Source organism: Ahaetulla prasina, chromosome 1 (genome assembly GCF_028640845.1).
Source record: "Ahaetulla prasina isolate Xishuangbanna chromosome 1, ASM2864084v1, whole genome shotgun sequence".
Taxonomy (NCBI): Eukaryota; Metazoa; Chordata; class Lepidosauria; order Squamata; family Colubridae; genus Ahaetulla; species Ahaetulla prasina.
In genome coordinates, this window is record NC_080539.1 from 52,929,977 (window position 1) to 52,942,500 (window position 12,524).

General features: G+C 38.5%; 1 long non-coding RNA gene across 1 annotated transcript in view; it reads left to right on the forward strand.

The window, feature by feature from the left end:
• Positions 1-9,236: 9,236 nt before the first annotated feature.
• Positions 9,237-12,524, forward strand: part of LOC131189234 (uncharacterized) — a 76,475-nt gene continuing 73,187 nt past the window's right edge. The window contains exon 1 of the long non-coding RNA XR_009152955.1: positions 9,237-9,347. This is a non-coding gene — a long non-coding RNA (uncharacterized LOC131189234). The remainder of the gene's footprint in view (positions 9,348-12,524) is intronic.

Sequence of the window (12,524 nt, forward strand, 5' to 3'; positions counted from 1 at the left end):
TAAGAAAAACTATGGAGCAAATCCCATAAATTACAGTACCACCTAAACCCTTCATACAGTATTCTGATGATGCAGCAATCAGAAAAGAGTTTTAACTGCAATGTATTTTTACACATTTTTATCCTGCCTTTCTAATGCACATTCATCAGCCAGGGAAGCTTCCAACATTTGGAAACACTATAAAAATGTAATTGTTTAAAAAAGAGATGGTGTCGAAGTGCCTAGAGCCATGATGGCGAAGCTATGGCACGCGGGCATGTGAGCCGTTTCCCCAGCTCAGCTCTGCTGTGCAAGTTTGCGTGCCTCCCGCCAGCTAGCTGGCATGTGCAGAGCGCGTGTGGAAGATGTGTGTGCATGCGTGGGGCGGGGTGCATGTGGGGGTCACATGTCCATGCACGGGGCAGGACACACATGGGGGTTGCGTGCACATGTGCGGGGGTGCATGGGGGAGGTCACACACACATGCACGGGGCAGGGCACATGGGGGAGTCGCACATGCATTGCATTATGGGTGTGAGTACGCATGCGCTTTGGGCACTTGGTGTCAAAAAGGTTAGCCATCACTGGCCTAGAAGCTGTAAGAAATTAGATGGGAGAGGACTGCCTTAAGTTGAACATTAGTAAGCCAGAGTTGCTGTTTGTCCATTGGGGTTCTTGAGCCATAAAGGTTGTTCTTTCTCAGGGAAATGGTACCTGTGAATTGGTTCTTCTGGAATCATGGCTTCTGTATGATTCTGTATGTAGAGCTGGTGGCAAGAAGAGGGAGAGCCAACATGGAACTAAGGAAAAATTTCCTGACAATGAAAACAGTTAATCAATGCCTCCTGGAGTTGTGGATACTCCATCACTGGAAGTTTTCAAGAAAATATTGAACAACTATTTTTCTGGGCTGGAATAAGGATTCTGGGCTGGAATAAGAATAAGAGATCCAGGTCTCTTCCAGCCCTGTGATTCTAAGTTGTTCAGTTCCTAAAGTCATTCTGTTTCCCATTTGCATATTTCATATTTCAGTCTCACTAGATTCTTCAATACATTCTGTATGAATGTCTCAAATTTTGTTTCCAAGGCTCAACGACTATGAGACATCACGTGACTTCTGAGTCATTTCCCCCCTGCTGAGGGTACATTTTATTTTGCCAGATATTTCCACTGTTTGTGCAAGTCTAGTTCAGCTAGCTATATAAGAGATGTGGCCATCTGCTTGCCTCAGAGTAGGGGAAGAAGGGAAGTTTTCAGGTTTCATTTTCCTCTTCACACTGTGCTTTTTAAGTTTCCAAAACAGTTCCTAAGTACTAAACATATGCTTGCTGTGCTTATTTCTGGCAAACAGCACTGAGAGTGGGCAAGGAGCGGTTTGTTGATTTGTAATAAAATGTATCTCAAGGGTCTTCAAAGAGGAGCTTAATGAATTTTGTGTAATTTGGGTTGGGTAAAACATTTCTCCAGGTGCCCCCTCCCCCGGCCTTACTTTAGGTTTGTAAAAATAATGGTCCAACCACACAATTTTGTGTGAGGGTTCATGAAGTATGGAATGTACTTATCTAGCCTCGTATTAAATAAGATTTATTATACATGTCCACCCATAATAAGATCAAATGAACATAGCAAGGTCTGTTTAACCAAATAAAATAAATAATCCAACCATCTGCACATTTCAAGCAAACTGAACTAGAAATCTAGCACTGAACTCAAGCCATATGAATCACTACAGTAGGCTTTTGTGAAATTCTCAGACCTGAAGAACTGGAGATCAGTGATTTATTAACATAGTCTTCCTCAACCACATGTTCACCAGATGTGATGAACTGTAACTCCTAGAATAATTCCAACTATTATGCTAGCTGAAACTTGTAAGAGTTGAAGTCCAACATATTTGAAGAACCCTGTATTTGGGGTGGTTGAAATAGTAGCATGGAAAGTTAACAGAATAACGCATTTGGAAGGGACCTTGGAGGTTTTCTAGTCCAACCCCCTGTTCAAGCAGGAAACTCTATTCCATTTGGTTTTCCTCCAGTGTTGGAGCACCCATAACTTCTGGAGGCAAGCCGTTCCACTGATTAATTGTTCTAACAGTCAGGAAATTTCTCCTGAATGTTAGGTTGGTTCTCTCCTTGATTATTTTCCATCCATTGCTTCTTGTTCTGCCTTCAGTGCTATGGCGAATAGCTTGACCCCTTTTCTTTGTGACAGTCTCTTAGATATTGGAACACTGCTATCATGTTATCTCAAGTCCTTCTTTTCATTAAACCAGACATATTCAGCAATCGTTCTTCATATGTTTTAGCTTCCAGTCTCCTAATCATCTTTGTTGCTCTTTTTTGCACTCTTACTCAACAACTTTTTTATACTGGATGCAATATTTCAAGTGTGGTGTTACCAAGGCATTATAAAGTGGAACTAACACTTGATTCTATCCTCTTGTTAATGCTGTCCATGACTGCATTCATAGTTCATAGACTTGAAGTTGTACTATCTCTCCAAACTGTAGCCAGGTCCACATAGCTACAGTTTCAGGTTCAGAAGAATGAGGAACCTTGAACTCACAACAACTGATTGTTAAGTAGCACTGTTATACTGAGCTATGCTTTGCTTTACTTATGGCTGATAAAAACAGTAACACAGAACCATCTCTTCCAGGCTATATGTAGCCCCTGGGTCTTTTTGCAGAGTTTTGTTTACAAACATTCAGCAGCAAACCACTAAATTATGGGTAGCACAATGTGGTAGAAAACCAAGCAGAACCATATATGGAATCTCCAGAAAGGAACCTAGGCCTATTGGGGTGAAAAAAATCAGGCACCAATGTGTTAGTGGCAAAAGCTGAAGCTGTTTATGTCTTTTTACTACTAACTTGTGTTGCCAGGATTTTTGTGGTCAGATATGTCAATTCTATTTAATCTACCTATTAAAATGGAGAAAAATAGCTCCCTAACACACACAAAACAGGCCAACATTTCCAACCATTTTTGTTCCACTTATACCATGTTGTTAGTGTCATGTCCCTTTCAGCCACCTAAAAAATTCCTGACAAAGCCATATTTTCCAAACCACATTTGCTGGCTTCTTACCTCATTCTGAGGCCAGAACCAAACAAACCACAATATGGCTTAAACTCATTTGTACTTGAGGCTTTCATCAGATCATGCAGATCAGTACAAATGGAACTGGGACATTTTCTAAAATAGCCCAACTTAGATTTGAATTGAATCTTCTGAGCAATGTACCCCTTGTTATAATCTTTATATGAATAAATGGGAAACTCTCAAATAGAGGATGACAAATGCTCAGACAACCCATGAATGGACATACTGTGTATGTGTAACTGTGGCCACAGGCCCATTTCCTCCCAACCTTATTTGGTATATTTTATTTACTTACTTATTTATTTACTTTTCCACTCGGCTTTATATGGTACTCCAATCCAGCAGGATTCTAAGCAGTTTACTTGCACAAACAGGCATCAGTAATTACCACATGAAAATGAGCTATTGTTGTTTGAAAATCAAATCATATTCCTATGTTTATATATCAACAATATATTGTGAATGGTAAATCATAACTACTCCCCCCCTCCGCCTACCCTACCAAAACAAAAAATTGTGTAAGAAAACAGTGGCATTTGCAGAGAGATAAAAACTTCAAAATGTGGCCCAAACCCATTAACCGCCCTGAGTCCTTCGGGAGATAGGGCGGTATATAAATTTGATTAATAAATAAATAAATAAATTAAAAGGGTGGGGCTTTGATAACACAATAACAAGTACCATCTTTTTGTCCCTTTCTCCCCATGGATGTCCCTGGAAGAGGCCATGAACCAGGGGTGGGTTCCAAATTTTTTTACTACCGGTTCTGTGGGTGTGGCTTATTTTGTGGGCACCCCCGCCACTCTGAGACTTCTCAGCACTCAGGCAAAACTGTCAAAGATTATTTTCAGCATCAATTTGGCCCTTCATTCTGGCCCTTTCATGCAAACATGGATTGTTTTTCCCGGGTGTGAAATTGGTTCAAGCTATGCTGCTTCTGCCTGATCCCTGGAATACACAATGAGCACAAATGCCACAAGACATTCAACAGAACTTCTGGCTTTATTCATATTTTCCTTTTCGTGCATCCCCTTTCCTTTTTCCTTTATTTAAAACTGTGTTTTCCAAAGGAAATGTACCTTATAAAAGAAAAAGTGTTATGCAAGCAGACCAGATTCATGTTTTTTTGAAAAGCAAGGCTGATTGCTACTTTTACGAAGCATGAGATGGCCCTTATTTTGAAAAGGATAATGCAGAAGAAGGAAAAGTTGTTATGTATTATAAGTTAATAGAGCCTGTTTTCCCAAACTACCACATTCTCTCTAAAATCCTTTATATTGATTGGTATCAAATTCTATTCAAAATTAATTATGCCTATATTCCACAGGGCTTAGAATGGATTTTGGAGTTATTATACACATCCCACAAGATGACTTAAGATAGCCAGATGTTAAGTTGTACTTCTTCAGCTCATAGATGGGAGGTGATAATGATGAATGCTGTCCTACATAAGAATTGCTGATATCTTGTCAGACATGTGGAGTATACTAGCTTGGATATACCACACTTTGGTATGTGCAGACAATTGAAAATACGACAATTTCTCTGCTGCATGAAGTACATGCAGCATGAAGCTTAATGTGCACAGTATCATTGTTTACACATAATGGGGCTGTAGAGAATATGTAGAGGCTCCAATATGTGCATTGTTTCAAGCAAAACTCAAAAGAAGTACCTTCTAAAATTGTTTTGTGAATCATCATGTTTCCCTCACTTCCAAGAATAAAGCAAAGCTACTAATTGCTTTATTTCTCTGCTCTGTTGCTCTCTTTGGTGCTTGGAAAAGCTTTTGTACATAGAATCGCAGGGTTGGATATCACTGCATAACTTATTCCATGTGGACATAGACCTATTAAAGACTATATTGGCTGCAGTTGTAAATCCGTCTAAGTAAGGTAAGATAATTCATCCACATTGTTTCAGTTTATCAAGAAAGACACTGTAGTCTGCTTTATCAAATGCCTTACAGAAATCTAAGTACATTACCTCCGCAGCATTCTGTTGGTCCATTCATTTAGTCATACTGTCAAGGATGCAGTAATATTTCTTGGGCATAGCCTATCTTTAACAAACCCATGCTGACTCCTGATAATAACCCTGTTAGTTTCTAATGGTGTGCAAGCCCATTGCTTGATAATTTTTTCCAAGAATTTCCCAGGTCTTATGTTTTTTCATCCCCTCTAGAAATTGAGTGTATCTGCTCAGGTTAAATGAAACATGTTTCACTTGTTTTCTCAGCTCTTGCCCACAGTACTGCAAAGCTTTCCCTTATTTCCTCCCCTCCTTGAATCTTTAAGTTGAAATGTAGGCATGTTGGAATGAAGGTACAATATTTCAGTGAAGGCACTTTTGTTTTAATGAAGCTGAACCAGCAGTAGACAATTTCTGTGGGCCTGTAGTGGAATGTAGGAATGAAGGAACAGCCTGTCCTCTTTCCTTTAATCATTAAAGCATCAGAGCTAAGATGGCACAGTAAAAGGGAGAAAAAGAAAGACAAGATTCTTTCTTTTCTTTATTCTTTATTGGCCAAGTGTGATTGGACACACAAGGAATTTGACTTGGTGCATACACTCTCAGTGTACATAAAAGAAAAGATACATCATCAAGAACCACAAGGTACAACACTTAATGATAGTCATAGGAAACAAAAAAGCAATCAAATCATATTAGAAAACAGTCAATAGAAATCATAAGGATACCAGCAACAAGATTACAGTCATACAATCATAAGTGGGAGGAGATGGGTGATAGGAAGAATGAGAAGATTAATAGTAATGCAGATTTAGTAACTAGTTTGACAGTGTTGAGGGAATTATTTGTTTAGCAGAGTGATGGCATTCTGGAAAAAACTGTTCTTGTGTCTAGTTTAATGTCAAAGGAGAGAACCTGGGAAGAGGGTGTAAAGGCATTCATATGTGCAAACATATTAGCAATAGAATCGTAAGGAAAAAAACAATCCCTAAAAGAAAAAGGCAAGCATAAGGAGATCTGCTCACACAGGGTTAGGTCTCCCAGAAAGGCTTGCCTTCCTTAAATGGATAGGAAGAGCAAGAGACAGGAGAATGACTCGCTAAGGCCTTTAATGGCCACATTGGACTGAGCACTCTCCCAACTACTTAGCCAATCCATCTGACTCAGACTAGCATTATTAAACTTGGCTTTAGGAATAGCCAGGAACAGCACGGAAAGAGGCTGATTAGGCTTCCATGTGGAATTGCTCTGTGTTTTCCTATTGCCACCTAAAACAGAATTTTCCAATTTGATGCCCTTTTAGACATATTGGTTGCAACTCTCATGATTAGCCATGATGAATAGAAATTATGGGCATTTTAATTCAACACATCTGGGAAATACCAGACTGAAAAAGACTATTCTAGAAAGCTGATTTCTCAATATGCAGTATTGTGGATTTTATGGGGATTAAATTACTGAGCTTGGATGGTTATATTTTTGCTGCATCAGATAGAAGGCTAAAGCTGAAAGAGGTTATCCCCTCCCCAAATGTTGAAATTAATATTTGGGAATGAATAATACTGTAATATTAAAAAAAATTACAATTGGTACAGGAGAGCTGTCATCATTTGTGACAAGAACTGAGACTTTTTGTCCTACTCTGCATAGCGTTTTAGTTAAAATAAACCTTCAGAATGTTGCAAAACCTGAAAAACCTACTTCAGCAAAGATAATTGTGGTCTTGACAAATAGGCTTGTCATGCTATAAATAGCAACAGATCTAATATATCAATACTAACTCTTAAAAGCTCCAATGAAGTTTTCAGGGTTGGGGGTTTTTTTTGTGTGTGTTTTTTTTGCTTGTCTTTAAATTTGTTCCAGGTGCAAGGTTTTGAAGAGCTCAAATCTTCAGAAACGACCTGTGTTCTGTATCCAAGCCAGGATTTTGGATCCTCTGCTAATGCCCAGATCTCATTTTTATTGCTGTCCAGAAGAACTGAAAGCATTCTGTCTTTTTTTTTTTTTTACATTTATATCCCGCCCTTCTGGCTTTATTTTTATACATTTTATACATTTTTTAGGGGCAGTAAACTAAATATTTCTACTGCCTCAACTTTCTTTTTAAAACCACGCTGGTTGTAACAACATGTAAAGTAGACCAGCAATTTACTTGAGAGAGAAACTGTTTTCCAGATGGTTCAGTAACACCACCTGTTGCTTACAGACAAATGGAAGGATTTAGTTAAATCAGTTCCCAATATTAGGACTCAGAATGAGAACTAGACATTTCTCTCCCTCTCTCTCTCTCAGAGGAACAGAACTATCTTTACCTTCTCAAGTTATAAATGAGTTTAAATTGATCAGTTATTCATGGTTTGTTGATCATATCTTTCCATTAAAAAGAGTGCTCAGTACAGATTAAATCTTAAGTCTCTGTCAATTGCAGAAAAGAATGGAAACTTTTCCATTCAAATGTCTGGGAGAGTCCAATGAAAACTTTAGCTGACCAAAGGCCTGCCAGATAAGAAACGTCTTTGTATAACATGTAGTAGGACAACATGAAAGAGCTAGGCATTAACAGAGGACCCAAAATCTGCATTAGTCATAGAGCAGTAGATCCCTCTCTGACATCTCATCAAACACATCTTATGTGAGATAGCTATGGGATGGCAAAGACAGCCTTTGTAAAATGTTGAATTGATAGGAAGACTCCAAGAGGAGTCTTCTACTATTTGGGGATCTATACTTTTATTAATTATTGGCAATTTTCTTGCTATCTTATGCTGAAAAAAAGGCCGGATGGACTTGATCAAAGGTCCATTTAGTCCAGCATCCTTTTATTCCAGGGTGTTAAACTCATGTTGTCATGGTGGCATCACGTGATGTATTGGAACTTTTCCCCCCTTCGCTAAACTGGGCATGGGTGTGGCCAGCACGTGATCCATCTGGGCACAGCCCGCAAGTTTGACAGCCTTGCTTTATTTAGAAGCAGGGAAAGAAAGAAGTAGGAGGAAACTCAAGTTTCCTTCTAAATAGCTGGCATTTGGGGCATTATATTCAGTAATGGGTTTCAAAACCAGGTGCTACTGGTTCGCTATCGATAGTGTGTAGGCGTGTGCACTTGCTTTGCAAGCGTGCGACACTTCCGCTCATGCGCAGATCATTCTTGTGCGGGTGGGCGGAGCTTCCCACTGTCGCCACTACTGGTTTGCCCGAACCGGGGTGAACCGGGGGTGACTCACCACTGATTATATTGTCTCTGTTTCATACTGCTTCAGTGACTTCATCCACCCACCGCATTCTCTGTCATCCCCTTTTTTTGCCCTCAATCTTTCCCAGCATTAAGTTCTTCTCCAATGAGTCCTTCCTTCTCATTAGGTGGCCAAAGTATTTGAGTTTCATCTTCAGGATCTGGACTTCTAAAGAGCAGTCAGTATTGTTTAACCTCTAGCACTGACTGGTTTGATCACCTTGCAGGCCAAGGGATTTGCAGGAGTCTTCTCCAGCACCATAGTTCAAGAACATTGTCCAAATGTTTGATCTATTAGTGCAATGGATCAGACACAACTTTGCAACTAACAACAATAAAAAATGTCTCTGTTTAATATAACAACATCATTCCCAAAAGGGATCAGAATTATCATGAATCAGATTATTAGATCAGAATCTAATAATTTGCCAATTCTATTAAAGTATTGAGGAGGCCTTTGGTGAGACACTTTCCACTCCCTCAACCACAATATGGGGCAATTTTAATGTTCTCCTTAAGCTAAATTCAGTGGGAACATGGGGATATACAGAACCCTGTGAGGAATTTCACTAGTGTTGTCAAAATGAAATTCTTCAGATGTTTTGCCCAAGCAGGAACTTCCATATTTGCTTGAGGCAATCTTTGGGGGCAAATATAACATGTTACAAATTCTCTGGCTCCCTGTGTGATCGCTTTGTGGCTCAGGTTTGGTTAAATGACCTGCCATTTCTGAACGTCCAAACAAAATGTGTAGAATTATTGGCATAGAGATAACATATTTCAGTCTTTCACTGTGATGTATGTTAAACCTCCTAAGCCAGTCTTGAAGAGATGCACTTTTACTTCACTGCTGACATATGGTCTTCATCGCTTCCCTCCACCCTCCTCTCCTTTTTTTTGCTTACAGAAAGAGAAACTCCCCTGTTCGTGCTAAGGCTCCACTGGAGCAGCTTAAAATAAACAAGCTCAAGATAATGCAGCCTTTCTTTCCAGCCAGAAATGCTGGTTTCCTGCTTAAATGCATACCTTTGATGATGGTTCACTGGCAGAATTTGCCTGAGGTAAGAGAAACATAATTATGCAATTTTCAACTACAGTGTTCCCCACCCCCTCCATATTTCTCTTCTTAAAAGACAGATGAAACCCACAGTTCTGCCTTCTCATGTTTGCTTGGTTTAGGCATTAAGTCTGACTGAGTGATTTAATCTCACAAATCTTTTTATTGAAAAACAGCACACTAGACATGCAAACGTTCAAATAAAACCAGCAAATATAAATGTTCATTTGATACGGGCAAAGAAGAAGAAAAAGAAGGTAAACATTTTTTACATTGTCCGGTTTATTAAGTGTGAGAATCCCATTTTCATTGCTTAATTTCTTGCTTTCCAAACCTGTTTTTACACATTAAAAAATGCCATCGAAGTTAATGAAAAGGTGGCACTAGCCAGCAAAATAATTCATTGCTAAGAATTGCTGGTGTCTATTGTGACGCAAAGAGCGAATGTTCTTACCCTTCTTTTTATCCTTTGAAAAAGGCTGTGGGAACATGAGCTGCTTTACTCCTGTGCTAGTGCTAATTGGACACTGTTCCAAGCATGTACCAGCATTTCTGTTCAGTCAGCAACTGCACACTATTAAGATTCTGTCTGCTTTAGTTCCTCTCGTTTACTGTTATTTGTATGGATGAACATTCCCTTCCTACTACAATCTCTGCTATACTGGGCAGTGATGATATGATAGTGCTGATCAGCAAATTGATTCAATACATCATGTTCATTTCACAAATACTATCTCTGATTTTAATTGAAATTTTTCAAGGCATGGGATAAATGTGCCCAATGACATACAGATAGTCCTCAACTTACAACCTTTCATTTAACAACCATTTGAAGGTATTATCGCACTGAAAAAGAAACTTGTGATTGGTTCTCACACTTACGATCATCACAGTATTCCCGCAGTCATGTGATCAAAATTTGGGTGCTTAGCAACCTATATGTATTTATGACATGTGCAGCATCCCACAGTAACATGATCACCATTTAGGGCATTTCCAGAGGGTTTCTGACAGGTAGAATCAATGGGGGAAGCTGGGTTTATGTAATGATCACTTGACTGGTTTAACAACCATCTGATTTACTTGACAACTATGGCAAAAAAGATAGTAAAATTGGGTAAAATTGGGTTTAAAGTGTAGAAAAGGTAGGGGCACCCATGAAAATCCTGTTTCTACCCTCCATCCACATAATTACAAACCACATAATATTCTCAATGCTAAACTGGATTTTAGAATATTTCTTATCCTCTATGGAAAGAACATATATATCTTGCTAACATTAGCTCTTTTCTTCTTTAGGGATAAACAGCCAAAAATGCTCTACTGCTACTGTGTCCCCTATCCACTGCTTCTATCCTCATGTTGCCCAATAACACCAGAAAGGGACAATAATCTAGACAACCTCCTCCCCAACTCACTAAACATTTTACAGAATAACTGATTTCTTCACAGATTGGACAAATAAAAAATAATAATTTGCTTTATTAACTTACATATCAACTTTAAAGGTGACTTTACTTGTGACACCATTTCAATCTTGAAGGGGAAACTCAAAATCTGAGAATTTTTTTAATCCATAAAATTTAATTTTCACTTACTGTAAATTAGAACAATACAGATAACATGTTATTTAGCCATGTTTACAGGCACTAAACCATACTGATTTTAAGGGAACTTAATTCTCCACCCCAATCTCCAAATATTAAGACTGAAGCCATCTTCTGTGAACTATAATCAACATTACACTGAGAAGGGAATTTTCATTTCTCCCCCTCCTCAAACAGTAACTTAGGACAATATTTGTATCCATATGTTTTGGAGAATTTCTCACTATTTTTGACCATATGTAGGACATACACAAGAGCACTGCAGGCACAAAATCTATTTTTCCAATTGTCAATTCTGCTGGCAGGTAGGCACAGATGGATACAAACAATAGCACATCAATGTTTAACTAAGAGTTTTACTTTGCAGGGAAAAAACTGATAAAATTAGCTAAGTGCCAAATTGCCCTCAAACTATAGTTGAAAATGTATACTTTATATCCACTCTCCAGATTAATAACATCTTATTATAGTATTATCCAGGCATTGATATAGTGATATACATTTCTAGAATAGAAATAGAAATGGCCACCACTATCTTTACTCATCTCCCCAGAGGAAATTTCCCCATTGTAAGGAAAAACATTAGCTAAGAATTAGCCAAGAATTAGACCAAGACTTAAGAATAATTAAATAGGCATTCTAGAAAACAGTGCAGGCTGACCAAAGATTTAGTGGTTTACGTGTAGTATCAACATTGTTTTTAGCTTTTATCTCTGCATATTGAGAGTGATTTGTGAATCGCCCGAAAGAAAAATGAAAATGAACAATTTCAACTTGTGCCATGAAAAAGTTCATCTATTTGTTAAGCATATTATATACTTTGCTGCACTTCAAAGTGCCTACTAAGATTAAAGACAGAAAACATTTGAAATGTGGCTCTTAATGGATATAAGAAAATCAACAATTTACAGTATCTCATCTGCTGACCTGTTGACTTTCTGATCAAATCTGTAGCCAGGAACTTTCTCTGTGTGTTCCTAGTCATGCACAGGATAATTTGATTTATCCCCACCGATGATTTATTAAGAAAATAAACACATTAGGCACAATGTGGCATATGGGACACACCAATAATCAGAGAAGTGTCTGTGTTTGCTCATGACCTTGTCTTGCTCAATTTGTACGCTATGCAATTTGTCTGCATGCATCCCAAATTCCACATTTAATCAATTAACAGAAAGGATTCATATCTCCCTGGGAAGCAAATGATGCCTAGTATAAAAATATAAGAACAACAATCAAAGCTGTAGTCCTAAATTCAGTTACTAAATAGAAAGCCCTATGGAACAAAGGGAGACTTATTTCTGTGTAAATGAAGCATCAAAAAGAAGATGTTTTGCATAATAAAGAGTGTCCATTTTCTGAACTGGATCTCTGGAAGTATCCTTTATTCTGAAAGTATAAGTGAAGGGGAGACAATGTTCCCACTGATCCCTGCCTGTCTTAGTACCTGGATAAAAGGACAGAAGCCAGATGAGGAGAAAATGTGAGGAGGAAGAGATGGCAGTGCAGGGTGTCAGATTTGCTTTGAAAATGTCTGCAGGAAGTAACCAGGGTAGCTGTGAATATTCAGG